At 44.3% G+C, this 22,597-nt stretch overlaps 1 long non-coding RNA gene and 1 pseudogene across 1 annotated transcript in view; one reads left to right on the top strand and one right to left on the bottom strand.

Moving 5' to 3' along the window:
- The window catches only part of LOC148005798 (uncharacterized), a 55,079-nt gene extending 44,760 nt beyond the window's left edge, over positions 1-10,319 (bottom strand). Inside the window, exon 1 of the long non-coding RNA XR_015620229.1 lies at positions 10,082-10,319. This is a non-coding gene — a long non-coding RNA (uncharacterized LOC148005798). The remainder of the gene's footprint in view (positions 1-10,081) is intronic.
- Positions 10,320-16,723: 6,404 nt separating this feature from the next.
- On the top strand, positions 16,724-17,299 carry LOC120103069 (40S ribosomal protein S18-like; annotated as a pseudogene).
- The last annotated feature ends 5,298 nt before the right edge of the window (positions 17,300-22,597 follow it).

Here is a 22,597-nt window from a genome sequence, read left to right as displayed (position 1 = left end):
CATCCTAGTAGGGGCTTGGAAGACAGTAGTGCCCAGGGCTATGTGGACTGTGGGAACATGGCTCAAGAGGGTTCATAGGGGAACAAAATTAGCAATTAGACTAGAGACCACTCTTGTGATATTTTGCCAAAGAATGTGGCTATTTTCTGTGCTTATCCTAAGATAAGGCAGACTTTTGCCTGAAGCTAAATTTAAAAGTAATGGAGTAACTTCTTTGGTGAGATTATAACACAGCCTGATGTTGGATATTCCACATGGCTCTTAGTAACCCCTCTTATGCGGGTCTACAAAAGAGCAAGTTGGGCAAAAAGAAATATAAAATGTACAGTTTGGAAGGAAAAGACGTACCAGGAAATGAAATCACAGCCAGGGTTTGTGCTAAAAAGGTTAAAGAGATTAAGAAGGGACCTAATGAGAAATTGAAGCTGTTGTAAATGTGATTCAAGGCTTCACCACCACCTTTGTCAGTGTCCGTCCATGTGTGCTGGCTTTAGACCCATGAGGGATACACTAGTGAAGGATGGACTGTCCCTTTGAAGTTGAGGAGAGCCACTGGGGACAAGCCTGTGGCTGAAGAGTCCCTGCATTGAGACCCTGAGAAGCCATTTCGTGATTCTGTGAAAGTGAAACCTGAACTGTGTTGGAGACCCAGAGATGTTGATGGTTGAGGCCATGAGACAGCTGCCAAAGAGACCTGCAGACAGAGAGTGGAACCAGTCGAAGGAAGAGAAGTGAGTTGCAGTCAGAAAAGCTGGAAGGGCAGGTCACTTTATTTCTGTCACACATGGAGCTACAGGATCTGGAGTTTGTCCTTCTGCATTTCAGTCTTTCTTTGGCCCAGTATTTCCTCATTATGCCGCAATTCCTCCCTCTTGAAATGGTACTATATATTCTATGTCATTGCATGTTGGAAAGATAAAATTTGTTGTTGGATTTTACATGGGGTTACAATTAAAAGATTTGCTTTTTGTCTCAGAAGAGTCTCTGGACTTAAACCGTGTGAGAGATGGTGAAAGACTATGGGGACTTTAGAAGTTGCACATTGTGTGTTACGATACAACCATGATACTATTGGGGACAAAGGAGTGGAAAGCAGGGGGTATGAATGAGATGTCCCCCATAAGTCTCAGGCATGCGAATACTTTATCCCCAGTTGGTGAGTGTTTGGAGGGGATTAGGAGGTGTGGCTCTGATGGAGGAAGTATGTCACTGAGGTGCGCTTTGAGGTTTCAGAAGACCCACGCCATTCCCAGTGGGCTCTCTGACTCCTGCTGCGGTTCAGTAGATGAGTTCTTGTTTGTTCCCATCACCATGCCTTCACTCTGTCATCATGGACTCTGTGGAGCCACAATCCAAATGAAATACTTCTTTTATAAGTTGCCTTGGTTATGGTGTTTATGGATTTTACATGGAGTTACAAATGCCTTGAGCCTCACAAGCGACTTTGGACTTTAAAACAGTATAGAGACTATAAAATACAATAGAGAATTTTAAAGCTGGACTAAATACACTTTGTGTTATGAGAGGGCCACCATACCACTGGGGGCTAAGGAATGGGAGTCTCGGTTTCTCAGTAAGAGAAAAGTCACTAATATGAAAGGGAAGAACTTATTTTATCTTACAAGTTACAGTCCATCTTCAAGGGACACTAAGGCAAGAACAGGAAACAGAAATCATAGTGGAGTCCTGCCCACTGGCTTGCTTTGCCTGGCTTGTTCAGGTACCTTTAAGATAGAGGCCAGGCCCACCTGTCTATAAATGGTACCTCCCACAATAGTGGGCTCTCCTCTATCAATTAGCAATCAAGAAAATAGAATGAATGGATGGATAAATAAATAAATAAATAAATAAATAAATAAATAAATGCAAACAGAAACACTCTAAGGGCAACATGTTGGCTCAGAGGATTCAGGTGCTTCCCACAGAAAACTGGTAGCCTTAATTAAATTTTTGTAACCCATGGTGAAAGGAGAGAGTCGATTCTCTGAAACATACACACAGAGATAGAGATAGAGATAGAGAGAGAGAGAGACAGAGAGAGAGAGACAGAGAGAGAGAGAGACAGACAGACAGACAGACAGACAGACCATGAATGTGTGTACCTACACATACTCATGAGTATGCTCACATACACATGATGACAACTAAATTTAAGCCAGGAATGATGGCATATGCATGCAATCCTAATACTTGAGAGGTGGAGACAGAAGAATTAAGTATTAAGGACCATTGCTATGTGGTGAGTTCAAGGCCAGTCTAAGCTATATAAGACTCTGCCTCAAAAAGTATGAATAGCAATATTTAAAACTTAAAAAGAAATGCCCTAAACATGTCCCAATATACATACGAGGCATGGGAGTATTCCATCATCCAAGTATGACATTATCTTAGTTGAAGGAAGAATGGGAATATTACCCGGTAAACATGCAGAACTCCATAGTTAGCAAATTCCTTTCATAGATGTTATGAAATTACTACAGAACTATTCATAGCTTCAACTACCTTATAGCATGAGACACAGTAGAGGCCAACCATTGTACTTCCAGATTCATGTCAGTGACTCCCAAAGCAAATGGAGGCTTGGCTAGGAGGGCTGATGAGAGGAGATGCAGCTTGGTACTTGAGGTGGCTAATGTAGTTCAATTACACCAATACAAGTATATACAGCCTGGAAGGCTGAAAGAAATTCTAAAGGGCTTTTGGGTATGCTCATAACTTTGATAAGCAAGTGATTCATTCAACAAGCATTTATTGAGCTCTGACTAGGTTTCCAGACAGATATATTACAAACTAAAAGATGAGACAGATTAGATATAAGGGAGAAGGAGAATGAGTCAGAAGGAAGGTTGGTAACATGGTAGTGGGCAAGCTTCTTCTGACTTCATAGTCATGGGACCTGGCTCAGATCTGTGATGAATGCAACTCAGAAAGTCTAGAGAAGTCAATAGCTTCATGGTTTATACAAAAGAGTCAAGTTGATTTCAATAGTTGTTCTAGGTTTCTCAGACTGAACCCAAGACATACATACGGGAGTAGGGAATGATAGTTTATGGATGGAGAATTGAATGGATAGGTGATTTCATGGATGGGTAAACCATTGGGAGGGGGGATATTCCTTATGCCTGTTATCTTAGTACTCAGAATGAAAGATGCACACAGATCCTAAGGTTCTTGTTGGTAGTGATTTCTTTGTTTCAGTTTTTTAAATCATTTGTGGCTATCCAACAAGACCCTGTCAAAAAAAAGTAGGGGTGGGCTCAGCAGCAAGGAGTTAGTAGCCCAATCTTATGGTGGTGATTGAGATAAGGGCTATGAAGCTTGGTTTTCAAAGGACATTAGCAATATCAGTAGTAAATTAAAATCTGTAGGTTGAGAATAGAGCTTAGTGGTAGAGCAGTTGCCTATCATGCACACAAAATAAGCTCTACCCCAACATTGCAGGTTTAGATAGATAATATGGATGAATGGGTGAATAGATGGATGGGTGGGTAGATGGAAGGATAGATGTATGGGTGGAGGGATAGACAGATAGACAGGCTATATATAAATAATTGACAGACACTTGTGGACAAGTTGTCTGTCTAATTTGTACTGCTGTCATAAAAGACAAATTAATTGATACATCTGAAAGCTAAGAAACCCAAGACTGAGAGGCTAGCATCTGAGGGCAACATTTCTGAATTACTCCATAGGAGAAGAGCAACAGAGAGTAAGAAAGAAGGCATGAAAAGGCCAACTCACGCTTTCATAAGGAGCCCACTGCGGTCTCCAGCGTCATGGAACCTACTCCCTTCACAACATGAATTCAGCCTTGGATTAAACCTTACACCAGTCCCATCTCCAGAACTGCTATATTTGGACTCTGCTCCAACATGTGATCTTTGTGGGATGTTTTCAACCACAGCAACGAGTGACCAATAGAGCACTCAAAGCCCTCAGCAAACTCCTATCTGCTGTTCTAGGTGAAAGATGATGCTAGCCATGGCTGATTCTCACTGACCAACTCAGCCCAGCTGATGGAAGCTCATTGGAGTTAAGCCACAATAAAGACTCATTAGACTTAAAGAAAATATATTCTGCACATAATTCCTATATCAACAGTGAAGACGTAGATGGGAAAAGGAAGAGAGAATGTACTGCTATTAAAACAAAGAGGAACTTGAAATGCCAGCAACTAGGGTGTGGTCTCCACATATCACCACACCACTCGCTGGTGATGCAGATGCATTTCCCTACTATTAGTCCCCCTACCCCACAGCGCATATTTCTTCGCCCCACATAGAGGCTTCCCAGGAGCTTGTTAAATCCCTGTCTTCCAAAGCTTTCTAATAGCCCAGGGCTGTGAACAACCAGAACAGTATCACTTAGCTCTAGAAAAGCATAGCAGGATTGGACTAGATTTCTTTGAAGACAGAAAGGAAGCATCAACAAGAGTCCCTTTCTGAGCCACATGTATGCTCCCAACACTCAGAAAGCTAAGACAGGATGGATGATTGAAAATTAAAGTCCAGCTTTAGCTATAAAGTGAGCTCAAGACAAGTCTGTGCTACCTAATGAGACTTCCTCTCAAAAAGAAAGAAGGAAAGGGAGGGAGGGAGGGTGGGAAGAGGGAGGAAGGAAGGAAGGAAGGAAGGAAGGAAGGAAGAGAGTTTCTTCTCAGTGTTATAATGCATCAAAACATGATTCCTTTTTAAGGATGAGAATTTCTAAACCAGGCTTGATAGTTCCTGACTGTGGTCCCAGCACTAGAGAGACTATAGCAAGAAGACTGTTACAAGTTTGAAAGCTTGAGCTCCACAGTAAGTTCCAAACCAGAGTTTCAGTAGGACTTTGTTTCAAACAAAATATTTTGTTAAAGAGTATGAGTATCTTCTAAAGTTAATAAATGGCCAGGCATGATACCACCGATATGTCTGTATTCCCAACACTCAGGATGGTGAAGAAGAAGAATGGCAAGTTCCAGTCTATTCTGTCCTCCATAGCAAGAATTTCAAAATAAACAAAGCACTAATGATAACAACAATAGCAATACAGGGTTAATCAGAGATAATCCAGAGCTGGTAGAAGAAAAACCAAGAAGAGCTGAGATGTCATTAGCACTGGGTAGGCCCAGTCCTATGGTGTTCGTCTTGACCTCACAAGATCATTCAGAGTTCTTCTCTCTTTTTAATTCTTTTCATTTATTTGTACACACACACTCAAGAGCATGTTCCCATATGCGCATGCATGTATCACTCTGTACATGTGGAGGTCAGAAGACAACCTTCTGAAGTTGACCCACCATGAAGTCCTGAGCCAGGTCAAACTTAGACCGCCAGGCTTGACAGGAAGCACCCAGTGTCTTTACTTGCTGAGGCATCTCACAGGCCCTGAGGCTCTTGGTTTCACAAGAGCATCACCTGCAGAGTCTTTAGAAGCCCTGGTGTCCATGCTGGGCTTAGAATAGTTCCCTGGGGAGTGGGGGGATGTGATAGTGAAAGCCTGCAATGACATGCCCAGGAGGCTGAGGCAAGAGGTCAACCTAACCAGACCTTGTCTCAAAAAGCAAAAACAAAGGCCAGAAAGAAGTGGTTGATAGTGTGCACCACAGTTTCCTGGCGAGTCAACACAGGAGGTTTAGGATAGCCCAGGAGTTTGGTACCAGCCCAAGCAACAATATCTCTAGCTTGGTTGGTTGATTGGTTGGTTGGTTGGTTGGTTGGTTGGTTGGTTGGTTGGTTGGTGGTTGTTTGGTTGGTGGGTTGGTTGGTGGTTTGGTTGGTTGGTTGTTTGGTTGGTTGTTTGGTTGGTTCATTTGTTTGTTCGTTTATTCGTTTGTTCATTTGTTCATTCATTTGTGACATTGGCTCAAGTAGACTATATCTCGAGTAGGCTGTCCTCAAACTTACTATGTTACAGAGGCTGGCCTTGAACTCAGAATCCTCCTGCTTCCTCCTTTTAAATGCTCCTATTACAGAAACAGTTCACGACATCTGATGAGAACTCATTTCTGGGTTTTGTTTTTTTTCTTCCAACATATTACTTTAATTGATTACTTGGGAATCTCACATAATGCACCCTGATCACACTCCTTTCTAGGTCCACTCTCCCATTCTTGTGCCCCCCCTCCCCTCCTCAAAAAAATATACCAAGTCTTCAGTAAAACCCAAATACCACAGCATGAAATCTGGGCATTTCAGTATTAAAGACGCATAAACTCTCCACCTTCTCCCCCTTGCCTCTGAGGCACCTGAAGCAGTCAGGAGAGCTGGCCCGAGTCATGGGAGCAGGTGAGCTGGTGCAGCCCCTGCCCAGCTGCAGCACTTAGGAGAGTGGGTCCCATCCCTGTACTGGGCAGCACAGTAGAGCTGGCTCTGGAGGCCTGGGTGCAGGTGAGCCAGCCAGAGGACATGGGAACAGGAGAGCTGACCCTGCTAATGGCAGCACTGGGTGGCTCAGCCAGAGCAGAGCTGGAGAGCTCTTCCTGGTGGTGCAGAGAAGGGAGGGTGGTGGCGGTGGTGGCATTTGTGGTGGCGGTCCTAATGATGGTCAGAAACTGTCACCACCACTGCCATCCAGGATCACAGCAGTGAAATACAGTGTACAATTGCCAGGTGAGATGCTCACTCTTGACTGTCAATGTGATAGGATTTCAAATCTTGTTGAAAGAAATTTCTGGGCATATCTGTGTGAGATGGGTAGCTCATTCTATGTGTGGGCAGCATTGTCCTGTAGTCTGGGCTCCCAAACTGAATACAAAGGAGAAATAAAATTGACCAACAGCATTCATCACCCTCAGTTTCCTGAAGGCAGGTGCTGTACGAGCCCCTGACTCGGGCTCCTATTGCCAGCTTCATCCTTCCTTCCCTCCCTCCCTCCCTTCCTTCAAGTTTCTCTTGTCAGGGGTATTTTATAATGGCAATGAGACAGAGAAGCCACACTACTCTAGCATTAAGACTCTGCGTCTCCTGAAGATGTAGTCGTGGTTTTCAGAACCATGATGTGGCTTTGCAAACATTCTCAAAAGATCTTGATATCATGTCTGATGCTTGGTCTTGTGATCAAGTAGAGACTGAGATAGGATTCATTTTATCACCTCACTGGTGTCTTAGACTAATTCTTCCATCTAGAACCAAGTGGAAAGGTGATATTCAGAAGAGGTGTGTGTGTGTGTGTGTGTCTGTGTCTGTGTCTGTGTCTGTGTGTCTGTGTATGTGTGTCTCTGTGTCTGTATGTCTGTGTCTGTGTCTGTGTGTCTGTGTGTGTGTGTGTGTCTGTGTCTGTATATCTGTCTGTGGGTGTTTGTGTGTTTGTGTGTGTGTGTCTGTGTGTGTTTGTATGTTTGTGTATGTGTGTGTCTGTGTGTGTGTGTTTGTGTGTGTGTATGTGTGTGTGTATGTGTGTGTGTGTGTGTTTGATAGAAGAAGATTTAATGGCACAAAGATAAATGATACTTTGGGGATAAAGATTAAGCCAAAGGAAGTGGCATGCAAATGTCCCTAAAATAGTTTCCCAACAAGACAAAAATAAACAATTAAATGTAAATGGGAAAATATCAAAAGGATAACTCCTTGTACTTTAGCTGAAGAGAACTGAACGCTAAGGGTCAGGAGATGTAGAAAAAGAAAGGTATCTAATGTCCATCATGTCTGGATTTAAGAAAAGGAACGAACCATTGGGGAAGGTTGTCTTGCTTTTTATTATATTTTGTGGTTTTTATATTTTTATACATTTGTCTTTCTATGTTGCCCAGGCTAGCCTGGAACTATAGTCCAGACTACAATCAAATTTGCAGAAATCCTCCTGCCTCAGCCTCTCAAGTGCTAGAATTGCGGGTGTGAGCCATCACACAGCGTAACTGTCTCTCAGCACGCATAACCGTGGATGGAAAGTAATATCTGCAATGGGCGCCTTTATTCAAAGATGGCTGCAGGTTACATCAGCGCCTGTGGCACAAAGCAGCTTATGCCTGGATTATTTTCTGCATGCAATCACGCCCATCACAAGAAAGTGTTGGAAAAAACACACTTAGTCTTACTACCGTTACCTCACCCTCTAGCTAACTGATGTCTCTTAACTTTCTGTTACTGACAGAATCTGCTTGGGGACCACATTCGAACTCTCTTCATAAGTAAGCCAGGACACCCAGAGTATCTGCTTGCTTTCCATCCAAGCCCACGGCAAGTCCTGTGAGGAGCAGGTCACAAATTACTTGCAGAGAAGTTTTGGAAAAGCCCACATTCCTCTTGGAAGCCCAGTCTTACCACTAAGCTAGTACATCCCTAGGTCTTGGTTTTATGAGGCAGTGTCTCTCCAAGTAACCAAGGTTGTAATCCTCCTGCCTCAGCCTCCCAAGCATTAAGATTATAGTCATGTACCAGCATACCATATCTAAGAACTTTGTTCTAATCTCAAGTATTATCCCAAGAGAGGAGTTTTATCCAACTCATTCCTATTTCCATGCCCAGAAGGCTCCTGAAATTGTCTTTGTGGATGTTAAAATCCTAATTCAAATATTCTGAGAATTTAGCCCTTGGGAGGCAGAGGCAGAAAGATTGTTAATTTGAGACCAGCCTATACTACATCTTAATCTCTAGGCTAGCCTGAGCTATGTGATGAAGTCACCTCAAGCTCAGTTGGTATTGTTCTTGCCTAACATGCACAAAGCCCTGGTTCAGTCATTAACACCACACAAACTATGTGAGGAACCCATGTCTGGGAGGTAGGGGCAGAAGGGCAGAAGTTCAATATCCATTGACTACATAGGGAGGTTGAGGGCAGCCTGAATAATGTAGTATATAAGGGCCAAGGCCCAGGAGATAAGAGAGAGAGAGAGAGAGAGAGAGAGAGAGAGAGAGAGAGAGACAGAGACAGAGACAGAGACAGAGACAGAGACACAGAGAGAGACATCTGGGCTACACCATGATCCCTCCTCAGACACTTTCATTGACACTTACATCAGGATTCAATTGACTCTTACCTGTGGGGGCAAACCTGAAGGCAGGGAGACTGTCTGTGGTTCTTGCAGAAGATTGTCCCTCACAGGGGATGTACTGGGGACTTTGAGTTGTCCTGGACCTGAAGGTAATTCCAGGAGATTTCGGATCTACCCCAGCCGAGGAAGCACACTTCTTTCTATTTTTCCTCAGCAGCTGACAGGACTTCTTCCTAAAACCAACATGGAGTACCCTCCCCAAACTGGCCCATAAGCTCTCAGTAAAGGCATCAAGCCCCGCCCCCTCCGCATTCAGCACTCCCTGCCCTCCAGGAGAGATTCCAATACTATCTCTCTACTTCATTCTCTCTATCCCTCTGCTCAGAGATGCATCCCTGCTAGCAATCACCCCTCCTGACTTTATTCAGCTTTTTCCCTTCTGTAGTCCTCTAGACACATACAGACAAATAGACATAAAAACACCTAGACAGAAAGACAGACATACAAAAGTAAAACTAAATGAATAACTAATCCTTTTACCTCAATGTTCCTCTGGCTATGGCCTTCTCTGTCATCGTGGTTGCCTCAGTTCTCCCTCCCTCTCTTGCTTCCATCCAGTTCTGCTCAGCAAAACACTTCTACCAAAGTTACTGTGATTTTTCATTGGCCAAACCTAGTTGTTGGTTTGAGTAGCCATTTTCCTTATGGCTGGAGGACCCTGAACACTTACTGCTCTCAGGACAAGGCCTCAGCGGTACCCAAGATAACAGGCCAGCTAATATCTCCCATACACACACACACCTACTCATGGGAGCCACGTTATCTTCAGAGGTCCTGAGTCATGGTGACCTGAGAATTATTAGCAGATTTGATCTAACTTGTCCTACAGGGTTCCCCATACTCCTAATGGAGAACTCCCAGTGGGGTGCCATATTCCAAGGTTCTAGGAATGGTGTGGTCTCCAGGTTGACCTGGTTCTTCCTTCAGAAAAAAACTAAAACTCCTGAAGGCCCTAATCTCCCCAGTTTTTCAGTTTTGCATATGCCTGGCCTCATTCACAGGGTGCTCATTTATAAAAGACAACATCATTTGCAAGAGGCTATACTATGTCTTAGCCTCTTGGGTTCCACCAACAAGGAGTCCGTTGGTTGACTTGAGAACACTCACCTAGAGTTCACAATCCTACCCAGTCAGTCTGCAGCTGTTCTCTCCACTCCTCCTGGAGCCTCTTCCTCCTCCAGTTTCTCCGAACTTCCCCATCTCCATCACAGTCAGGTAGAGCCTATGGCTTCCCTCTGGATTGCCTTCCATGGCTATAAACCAATCATAGCAGTGTATTGATCATTCTTGACATTCTATTAGGGTCATTTGGGGCTCACTGTCACATTTATTTTCATTTCAAAACAGTGTTTAAAGGCAATCTACAACTACTAGATACCTAAACAAACACCCAGACCCATTGTGTCAATAATCTGGTAAATGTTTTACTCGCTGGTCTCCGGCTGCCATGAGGAGACAGCAGACCATTTGCCAGATGCTCAGATGATGCCTGAAGAGCAATCTACAGGGAAAGTGTTCCAAGATATAGTGACACACTTGCCATTTCGGAGTTGCTAAACTGGAGGAGCCACGGTGTCGTGATAAAAGCATAAAGTAAATGAGGGTTCATCTTGGACAAAGAAGACTGTAATTCTGATCCGGGCCAAGTCCATTTGCCAGCCTTACTTAGTCTCTGGACTTTGTTTCCTTGTACATCATGACCATGCATAGGAGTCTAGCTGGTGCCTGGTGGAATAATAGATGTGAACACCTTTTCTGTGCTTCAAACCTTGAAAACTCTTTGCGAGTCCTGCTGCCATTGCGGACTTGGGCAATAGAATTCGGTGGGGCCGGCACCATTGATGTTGTATGGCTAGAAAGCAAATAAATTGACTCGGGGAGTCCAACTAAGCAACCTACCTCCCACCTACGCTTTCATTGTTTTACATTATTCTTTGGAAGATACTGAGGATGGGAAATGGCTTCCAAAAGTCAAGAGTGAAAATTTAGTCTTAGAGCACTCAGTAGCAAGAATTTCTGGGGTATCTGTATGCACATGTTTCAGGGTCTCGTGTGTGTATGTGTGTGTGTGTGTGTGTGTGTGTGTGTGTGTGTGTGATTTACTTTGCTTTGTTTTTCTTGAGACGAGCTCTCATTTAGCCTAGGCTGCCCTGTGTAGTCAGTACAACCTTGAACTTCTCTCCCACTGGGTAATCAGAGCAGTGCTGCCATGCCTGCTTTATGCAATACTGGAAACAAAACCTAGGGAGCTTTGTTTGTGCTAGGTAGGCACTCGACCAGTCGAGCTGCATTGCCCCCAAATTGGTTGGTTTTTTAACTCGGACAGAGGCACATTCTGTAGCACAGGCTGACCTCCAACCTCAGGCAATCCTTCTGTCTTGGGATGATGGGTATATGCCAACACACCCAGGAACAGTGTATACTCGTTACGCAAGAGCACATTGAAAACATTCCGTCTGCTGCTAATATCAGCCACAACCATATCTAGCACAAGAAAGAAGTTCAGAACCTGCTGACGACACAGTCCACCCAGCCAGCAAACCCCACTCCACTTGCCTGTCCTGGCAGCTTCAGACTCCTTAAGTTGGAGTGGTTTTGGAATGATGACTGTTCCCTACCTGCCCTCCTTCTCTGACATCTGAGGTCACGACAGGAGCCTTCTTCCTACCTGGCCATTGAGTGAGCATCAAGTGAGACCATAGGCTTGAAAGCTTTCGGTAAACAGTACCAAACAGCTGTTTGCAAAGCTGTCCGCATGTGAACAATCCAAACTACTTGTGATAAGTCTATAAGAAAAATGAAGGAGAACCAAGGATAGCCCATCTCTCTACCTCACTAGGCAGAAGCAGAAAGATATCCAGAGTCCTGATACCTTCTAAGAATAGAGGGAGACAGAAGCACTTAAGAGATAGAGTCAAGGGCACCAGAAGTTCAAGGTCACAGCAAGTTCCAGGCCACATGACATACTTCGTATAATAATAGTAATAATAATCATTATCACCATCACCATCATCATCATCACCACCATCATCATCACACCTACCTCATCAAAGCTATGTTAATTTTAATATACTTAAAACATCCATGTGTGGCTCGGTGCATGGCTAACAATGTTAGCTGTGCCTTCAATAGGGAAGCCAGATGGAGAACAGAAATGAGGGAATGTATTGAAGTCAAAGTAAATCACTTCTACTTTGACAAGGCTCGTTCCCCCTGAAGGAACGATGTAAGAGGTATACATCCAGATAAATCTGAAACGCTGAGAGAAAGACGAGTGTGCTGTTCAGGCGGAGGGACCAGAACAGTTGCTTCTCCTTCACCTCCACTCAGATGCTGTTGTCACGGTTTATTTTCTCACTTGGAGAAGAGGAGAAAAGGTCTGGTGGGTAAAATGGCGCATCACGTACTTGCTACCCAGACTAACAAGACACATTAAATCCCCAACATCTACATGGTAGAGAGAACTGACTTCCACAAACTGTCCTCTGAACTGCACTCAAGTGTCATGGCAAATGCACACTCTTGTGCATGCACACTAATTAGTTAATTAATACTTTTTAAAGGCAGCTATAGTGGTACATCCTTCTAGTCCTAGCACTTGGGAGGATGAACCAGAGAATCTCCCTTGTGAATTTAAGGTTAGCCTGGCTAGAGAGAGAGACCTTGTCTTCCACAAAGGAAAGAAAGAAAGATGGCTTTGAAGTCGAGGGTGATGAGAAGCAAACAAAATATGGCAGCTCACACCTGTAACTCTATATACTTCTAGCACCTTTGAGTCAGAGGCAAGCAGAAAGGAATATGAATTTTAGAGAAATAGCTAGTTTGCCTCAGGACAACATGGATTGTTCAGAGACAGCCTGGTCAGGCTTCTACGTACCGGCTAGCATAGTTGAACCCTAGGTGGACTGGTTACAGCACTGCTCCTTAGCAATGGGCTTGCTCCTAAAATGGCTGCCACTTGAGAGTTTTTCTTACGTGTGACGCTTTACCAGGTGACCCTAGAGCAGTGGTTCCTAGAAATATCAGCAGCTGTGAGGCACACACAACTGGGTTCTTCCTTTGCCACCATCCCCATCACTTTAGTGACACACACTCCTCCTGACACTCACCTCAGTTTCATTTACAACCTGGGGGACTCCACAGAAGCTGGCCTTTCACAGTGCAAATTCTGATCCATTGAAAGCCAGGTGTGGTGATTCGGTCCTGCTATTTCAGCACTTGGGAAGCTGAGGCTGGAAGATTTTCACAGGTTAGCTCAAATCCAGCTCGGTCTACAAGGTGAGTTCAAGGGTCAACCAGGTCTACAAAGAGAAGTTGTCTGGAATTAATATAATAATAATAATAATAATAATAATAATAATAATAATAATAATAATAATTGCTGGTTCCAGCCAATGGTCTTGAAAGTGAAATAGTATAATGTAGAATATAGTTTCAGGGCATTTGGCCTTGTATTGTAAACTTACCTTGTGTGCTGGACAAGCCCCAAACTTGCTAATGACATCAAGTAGTCTGGGCTCCTAAGGCAGATAGGCCAATCAATAGGTCAGTAGTACTCCTTACCCCACTGCCTGTTTCCCATTGTTTGCCTGAGAACTAATCCCGGTTCCAAGTGAACTGGGATTTGGCTCAGCTCACTAACTGTGAACACAGTGACCTAGAAAAATGAGCAGCTCATTGCTTCATTTATTGTCCAGCATGACATCAGCCAGAAAGCATTGCAAAAATAATAATATTATGATCATTGAGGGAAGGTCTGTTACATGCCAGATTCTGTGCTTGGTGCCTTGGGCACACTAGCATCCATTCTCACAACAAGGTGTATGTTACCATTCTCTTTAAACAGGAAAAGGAGACCTGAACAGACTCAAGGGGTCAGGGTGGCCCTGGAGTCAGTATTGATCCATCTTTTGGAATCCTTTGCATGACGTGCTTTTTCCACCAGGCAGACACTTTACAACAAAGTAGCCTTGAACTAGCAGTCCATCCCATCTGCTGGGAACCCAGTGGGAGCTGTGTAAGCCAGCCAGACTCTCTCCCTGACTCTGACCCACACTGGGCAAAACCCAGTTGGTTTATATTTCTAAGGAAGCGATCAAACTACCCTTCTCAAAGCCAGTGGGGGAGGGGATGTTCCAGAAGGCCTGAATTAAGCTGAGAGGTCTAATTTGGGGACATTCTTAATACACAAAATTTCTTCCAGAACATTTGGTCCTTTGAGATTTCCCCCAAATTGCCAACGATTAGACAGAAAATTCCATCTCCCTCTCCCTGGTTGCCTCACAGTACCCATCGTTTGCCCACTCCCCCCAATCCACATAGGTTTATTTCCTTAGACAGCTTGAGTACTCCCTCATTTACATACGTGACTGACTTCACTGATTCCCTGGTGAAGCTACATGTGGATTATTACATAGTTAGGAACCTGTTCCTTGTCCCCTGGAATAGACAGGAAAGAGTTCTGTGCACCATCTCTCCTCCTCTTAGAAAATCCTCAGCTTTAAACTTACCATCCAGATTACAACATCTCAACTTCCCCCCAGTTCCAAGGAAATTAGTCAGGGCTTAAATTAAACTTTAACCTTGTTTCAAATTAAAAATGCAATTTAGCACATTAGTTTCATATGTCCCTGCTTCCTATCCTTAAAAAAAAAAAAAGCTTCAAACAGCTTCTTGACCTAGGAGCTTCAAATCCTGTTTAACATTCTTCCTTTCTCTTATTTGCTTTTAAATATCTATCTATCTATCTATCTATCTATCTATCTATCTATCTATCTATCTATCTATCTATCTGTCATTTTCTCTGTGTGCACCATGTGTGTGGAAGTCAAAGGACAACTTATGGGAAGTCTGCTGTCTCCTCCCAAGCGGGTACCAGGGATCGAACTCAGGTCTTTAAGCTTGACAGTGAGTGCCTTTACCCATCTCGCCAGCCCTATCTATCCTTTTCTCTAATCTCAATCCTGAACCTCACCCCCAGAGCAGCACCCAGTTATTCCTACATTTGCCCTGCCTCCTCGGGTGCAGAGCAAGTTAGACCCCTCCAAATAAAACGTTACATTGAGTTTTGTTTTGTTTTCTGAGACAGTGTCTTTGGAGCCAGAATAGCCTGAGATTTGCTAAGTAGACAAGGCCTTGAGTTTGCAGAGACCCTCCTGCATTAACCTCTTTAATTCTATCTAGCATTACATGCTTGGATCATCTCACCTACCTTCAAATTTTAATTTTATTTTTTGTTTGTTTGTTTGTTTGTTTAATTGTGCGTTTATTTATTTGTTTGAGACAGGGTCTCATGCAGCCCATTCTGGCCTCAAGCTCATAGTGTAGCTGAGGATGACATTCAACTTCTGATTCTCTTCCCCCGCTGAGTCCTGGGACCAGAAGTATATGCCACCAAGTGCAGCTTATGGGGTGCTGGGTATTGAACCCAGGACTTCATGCCTACGAGGCAGAGATGGTACCTACAGTACCAACTCTGTATTCCTTAGCAGATTTTTTTTCCAATTCTGGAACTAAGGCTCAGGGTTACCACATGCTAGACAAATGCTCTGCCACCAACCAACCCTCCAGCCTCCGTGACCCATTTACCAAAATATGGTACTCGGGTGCACATCTGCACATGTATTTTCGAGTATCCATATCAAAAGCTAGTCCCGGTCTGGTCTCAAACTCAGACTGACTTCTTCCTCAGTGTCCTACTGCCTGGTTTGCACCCCTGAAAAAACTACACCTAGCTGTCTTCCCAGTTGTTGTTTTTTTCTATGATTTTTAATTATGTGTATGTTTTTAGTTATGTGTATATGGGGGTGGGGGATGTGCACGTGAGTGCAGTGTCTGTGTGAGCCAAACGCTGGTCCTCTGCAGGAGGAATCTGTGCTCAGAATCACTGAGCTTTCGTTCTAGCTCCCAACCAAGCAGAGTTGAAGCTGTCTGTAGGTAGTAACAAACTGATCCTAAATTTTCTATGAAAACATGCAGGACCAAAAGAACCAAGCTGGAGTTCCTACAACAACCGCATCCCAGAGAGGCAGAACAGTACAACAGTGTGGATTCAACACGACCGACAGCAGACTGGAAGGGAGCCCACAGATTCACAAGCACACCCCACTGATTTAAGATATACGTGACGCTTCTGCCCAGAATGAACGGTGGCTGCTTCCACTAAGTGAGGCCAGATCAACTGGATAAACGCACTTTAAAAAAAATTAAGAAAAACACATTAAAATTAACTCCAGGTGAATTGAAGCAAAACAATAAGATGTTTTTACAATATACATGAACATATATACATGTGCACATGAGGTATTGTGTGCACATCCATGGTACACACATAGTAGAATAAGTTGTAGCATGGGCAAAGTTTCTCAATGAGGACAAGAATGACCAGTCACTAAGTGCATCGAACTGCATAACCAAAAAATGATGGGCCAGCCAGATGGCTCTGCGGGTAAAGGCATTTGCCATCAAGACTGATGACCTGAGTTCTACCCCTAGAAGTCTCAAGATGTAAACAGAGAAATGACTCTGAAAGATGTCCCTCTTGCATGCTATGGCATGAGTGCACACACGTGCTTGAACACACATACATTACATAAATGTAGTTTAAAAGTAAAAACTGCTTATCCTCAGCCTGGAGGCGCAAGCCTACAATCTCTGTATTTGGGAGGTAGAGGCAGGAAAACTAGGAGTGCGAGGTCAGCCATGGCTGTATGAGACCCTGTCTCAAAACAAAACGTAACAAAACAGGACTCCTCATCAAAAACTCCATTGTGTATTTAGAAGCACAGGAGTCAAGGAGGCCTACATGCCGCCATGTCTCTCGTGATCTCTGAGAAGTCCCAGCACATCTTGCAGGTACTCAACACCAACATCGATGAGCAGCAGGAAACAGCCTTCGCCATCACTGCCACTAAGGGGGCGGGGCAGAGATATGCCCATGTGGTGTTGAGGAAAGCAGGCATTGACCTCACCAAGATGGCTGGGGAGCTCACGGAGGACAAGGTGGAGCGTGTAATCACTATCATGCAGAACCCACAACAGTACGAGATCCCACAGAAGGGTGTGAGGGATGGGAGGTGCAGCCAGGTTCCGGCCAACGGTCTAGACAACAAGCTGCGTGAGGAGCTAGAGCGGCTGAAGAAAATCCGAGCCCATAGGGGGCTGCGCCACTTTTGGGGCCTTCATGTCCACTGTCAGCTCACCATGAGCCATGGCTGCAGGGGCTATACTGTGGGTGCGTCCAAAAAGAAACGAGTCTCTGGGCCTTTGTTGTTAACAAATAGTTTATATACCTATGGAAAAGAAGCAAAACAGGAAACAGAGTAAGAAAATACATTTTGAAAAGTCTATCTGGCAAAGAATCAGCAAATAATATAAGATATAATATAACATAACGTAATATAATACAATATAACATAATATAATGAGAAAAGACCACCTGCAAGTGCAGTCAAATGCAGTCATCTCTATAAAGATAACAGGGTGGTAGGAAAACAATGGAAGGAAAGAGTCTGACTCTTTCTCTCACACACACATACACACACACACACACACACACACACACACACACACACTTGGCCCACCATATCAGCAGATTGCTAATACATGAATCAAAAACAGGCCAACAATTTGTTCCCTAAACAACAGCTCACGTAGCTCTGGGTGGCCTTAAACTCCTGATCCAGCATTTAAAAGGTGTGTGTGTGTGTGTGTGTGTGTGTGTGTGAGAGAGAGAGAGAGAGAGAGAGAGAGAGAGAGAGAGAGAGAGAGAGAGAGAGACTGAGACTCTTGTGGACCTGTGTGGGAGCAAATCTGAAACAGGATGTGTGTGGTGGTTGAGGTGTCTGTCACCTTTACGTGGTTAACAGAGATGGAACTCAAGCCGCCAGACAAACCATGTCACAGGACGTTTTTAAGGATGTCTCTGAGCTAATTAAATACAGACAGTTTCTCATGGCTACATCCTAAGCTGTCCAGTGTGATAACTACTATCTAACATTTACAATGCACAGAGTCTCACAGGTAAACTGAGGGGGGGGGGAGACAGAAAGCACAAAGGAAGGTATACTAGAAAAGTGCAAAATATGCAAGGAGTGGAGCGTCCACGGATTTCTGACACTACAGGGCCTTGAGCCCAATCCTCTACAGATCGTTAGGCACAAATGTATACTCCAAAGGCTGATGCACATCTGGAAGGGGCACAAGAAAAATTCAAATTAAGCCCACCCTCAGACCTGTGCACTGGAGGGCTGAAATAGAAAAGTCTGGAAACCTCAGTCCTAATGAGATTACAGAGTGAGTCAAGCCCTCCTTTCTGCTGGGAGAGTGATTGTCCCCCACTGGAATTGCTGTTGTTGTTGTTGTTGCTGTTGTTGTTGTTGATGATGATGATGATGTTTGGTAAGGTTTGGGGTTTGTTTGTTTTGTTTTGTTGTTTTGAGACTCTCTCTCTCTCTCTCTCTCTCTCTCTCTCTCTCTCTCTCTCTCTCTCTCTCTCTCTCTCTCCACAGCCCTGACTGCCCTAAAACTCTCTTCACAGACTAGCCTAGTCTCGAACTCACAGACATCTTCTTGCCTCTACCCCAAAGCTGCAACTAAAAGCAGGTCTTTTGTGTTTTGTTTGCGTTGTTTTGTTTTGTTCTGTTTTTGAGACAGGGTCTGGTGTAATCCAGGTCAGCATTCACCATGTAGTCACGAATGACCTTGATCTTCTCACTGTCCTGCCTCCACCTCCCAAGAAAGTGTTGGGATTCCAGGCATACACAATAAACCCTATCTACGTGGTGCTGGGAAGTGAACCCTGGACTTCGAGCATGCTACAGGCGAACTGTATTCACAGCCTGTGCTTTTCCTTTTAATGATGCGATTACTGAAGTCCAGAATGTAATCTGCTTACACCCTTGTCTGTGCCAGGTCGGAGGAGGTGTGAGGTGGTGGCCAGGAAGCTTCCATGGCTGTCACCACCCCGCTTGTGTGCTTGGAGCTGAAGACGGTATCTGCGTTCTCCGTCCACATCAGAAAAAGTCTCTTTATTTCTTTGTCTTCTGTCTGTTCCTTTACCCAGACATGAAACCCTCCCACTTCTCTGCTTGGCATTTTGCTAAAGTCTGAATACACCCCTGGGAATGAGGCTTAGTCCTGCCCAGGCTGGAGAAACAAACAGACGCACGCAGCAAACAACATGTGTTTCCAATCGCATCCGAAGACCCAGCGCTTTCTGCCTATTCTGAAATGTGTCCCCAGAGTGCACTCCTAGCAGTCAAGGTTAAGGTCATTTTAATTTCTCTATAGGTTCAAATTGCAAAATTGCCCTCTGAAAGGATTGGACAAGAATACACTAGAGGCATATATTTGCCTCTTTTGCTCCTCTTCCTCCTCCTCTTCTTTTGTCACCATTTCTGGTGAACTAGACTCTATGCCTTTCCAGATCTCTTCACAACTGTTAAAACTACACTAAACAGGATCTCACTATGTAGCCCTGGTTGGCCTTGAAGTAGCAATGGTCCCCTTGCCGCTTTCTCTCAAGTGCCAGGATTACAAGACTGTACCACCATTCCCAGCTGTTTGGGGGCGGGAGGGGGTTGTTTGTTTGTTTTTGATTTGGTTTTGGCTTCATTTGTTTTGTTTTGTTTTGTTTTAACTTCCCCAGGTAAGAGTCTTGCTCTGTAGCTCATCTCTGGCCTGGACCTCACTGTACAGCCCATGCTGGCCTCATGCTCATAGAGGACCTGTCTCTGCCTCAGTGCTGGGACTACAGATGTGAGCTTTTCTTCTACCTCTCGCTGCCCCTATTGCTGTGATAAACACACATTAGACAAAAACATCTTGAGGGAAGATATGCTTTATTTCAGTTTACAACTCCAGGTCATCACTGAGGGACACATCTGACATTCTACACAGCATTACCTCTGACTAAAGAAAAAACTCACTCCACAGGCAAGACTTACAGCAGAAACCATAGAGGCTTTTGCTGGCTAGCTGGCCTTTTCACCTGCTCACACTCAGCTGGCATTGCCTAGGGATGGTGCTGCCCACAGTGCCCTGAATCTTCATAAAGCAACTGACAATAGACAGTCCCCCAGAGACATGCCTACAGGCTCATCTTGTGGTAATCCTCAGAGCTCTCCTCTCAGATGACTAGGCTGCCAACAGACAGAGCCAATCAGGGCAATCACCATGTCTGGCATAAAGATGATTCCTTACAAATGCTATTGGCTGGCTTCCTTATTTCCTTCCTCCCTCCCTTCCTTATCTTCCTTTCTTCCTTGTCCTCCTTCCTCCTTCCACCCTATAATTGGCAGTTCACATATTCTTACACTCTGATATTAATTTTTTGACATTTTGAAACAAAGAAGTTTTCATCCATTATACTGCAAGTATTTCCTCATGTTTTCATTCTTCCCTTTGGTTTGTGGTAGATTTTTTTTTCCTTTGATATATCAACTTTAAATGTTTCATAGTAAACATTAAAGCTTCTCTATTTTCACAAAATATTCAAGAAAGACCTTTCCATCTCCAGACTATAAAGTTTATTTCTGGCAGATGCTGTTTTCCTGAATGGAATATAGGCCATCTTGAAATACACAGCAAGACAGTGTCAAAAATGCAAAGGAGGAAAGAAAAGGAAGGTAGATTTATAAGAAACAAGAAAGGAGAGGAAGGGAAGAGACTGAGTAGGAAAGCCAAAGAGAAAGGTGTGATGTTTGAATAGATCTGGTCTCCCATAGACTCACGTGTTTTAGTGCTTGGCCCATAGAGAGTAACCTTGTTGCAGGAAGTGTGTCACTGTGGAGGTAGGCTTTGACGTCTCCTATGCTCAAGCTACACCCAGTGAGCTACACAGCCTCCCCCCTGTTTCGTCTGCAGATTGAGGTGTAGAACTCCTTGTAGCTTCCCCCACACCCTGTCTGCCTGCACACTGCTATCCTTCCCACCACAATGATAAAGGAGTAAACCTCTGAAACTGTACGCCAACCCCAATTAAACGTTTTCTTTTATAAAATCGTCCTGGTCGTTGTCTCTTCTCAGCAATAGAAATGCTAACTAAGACAGAAGGGTAGTCATGTTATATAAAGAATCAAATACTTAAACACATGAGAGAGCTTAGAGCAAGGAAAAGTCCTATGCAGCTGTTAGTTCCAGGAGAGACAGCACTGTGTAATGAATGCTGGCAACATCTACTCTAGCAGTTCTCCACCTTTCTAATACTGGACCCTTTAATACGAACTGTACTTAGGGTGTGGCGACCCCAATCATAAATTTATTTTGTTAGTTCCTATCAGTAATTTTGGTGCTGTTATGAATCATAATGTAAATAGCTGATATCAGAATATCTGATATGTGACTCCTGTGAAAGGGGCATTTGACCACCAAAGGAGTTGAGTCCCACAGGGTGAGAACCACTGTTCTCCTTCTGCACTTGGGTGGTGTGGGGAGAGTGCTACCAGAGACTCTCCCTAGCAATCAGCATAGGGGACTACCCTTCTAGTACCCAGAAGGGAGATGAAGGCTACAGGGTGGGAGTTTCAGGTATTGCAAAATGCGAATGATGGAATTACAACCAGAAAAAGAAGAGGAGAGATTCCAGGCATCCAGTCCTTCCCTCTGCTTCCCTGCAGTCAACTCCCCATCACCAGCCTGGCCTTCACCCTCTCTGTTAACCTTGAAGAGCACCCTCGGGTTACTGACTTTAAATTTTGACTTCAATTCTTCCCTTTCCTTCTTTCCCTTTTCCCTCCCCCTCTGGCATGAATGAGCTCAGGTTCTGAGCTCAACATGTAGACTTAAGCTTCTGATCCTCCTGTCTCCACCTCCTGAGTTCCGGGGTTACAGGTATGCACCATGTCATCCGGCATATGCTGTGCTTAGGTTCAAACTCAAGGCTTCAGGAATGCTGGCAAGTGCTCCACCCCCAGTCCCACGTGTTCTCCTTTACTTATGCGGCCTCTCAGCTCTCATCCCCAGACCCCTTACCACACTACGGGCTGACATCAATCTACCACACAGGCCTGAGCACGTCTCACCCCAAACAGAACCAGACTTTTCCGTGTATATCCCAGAACATATCACTCTCTATCACTGGACTGGGAACTAAGGATTCATCTTCTCCCAAAGGCAGGCATATTCTTGCTAGTATGTATCTATCTCTAGCTAGAAGACCTGCCCTGCACATGTTCCGGGTTCAAATACTACCTTTCTTATGCCTTCTCAAGCTCCACCTTCTCATACGTCATATCTCACCAAATGCTGAAAGCCAAAAGGCTTTTACTTTATGTGATGTTTTGAATGAGAATGGTACCCATAGGTCATACATTTGAACACTTGGTCCCCGTTCAATGGAAGTGTATGGGAAGGTGAAGTGGAAAGTTCTGGTTTCTTGGGAGGCTCAGCTGTGTCGTGTGATGTTTTCCTGGAAGCTGTCTTAGGAGAGGATGTTTTGCTGAAGCAGACACATGAGAGGATGGGTGATGTTTGGAAAGAGCATAAGTAGAAGCCAAGAGCCAGTGAGTGAGGCTCTTGCATTGGTTTGCCTTGCAACACTTTGCTGGTCTTGACTGATCTTCGCTTGTTGTGACTTCTTAGAGAGAAAAGAGCCAAAGAACTCCAGCTGCTTCTTACCACTTC

Source organism: Rattus norvegicus, chromosome 5 (genome assembly GCF_021556685.1).
Source record: "Rattus norvegicus strain SHRSP/BbbUtx chromosome 5, alternate assembly SHRSP_T2T, whole genome shotgun sequence".
Classification (NCBI taxonomy): domain Eukaryota; kingdom Metazoa; phylum Chordata; class Mammalia; order Rodentia; family Muridae; genus Rattus; species Rattus norvegicus.
The sequence above is the reverse complement of the archived record's forward strand: the minus strand, read 5'-3'. Positions and strand labels throughout refer to the sequence as shown.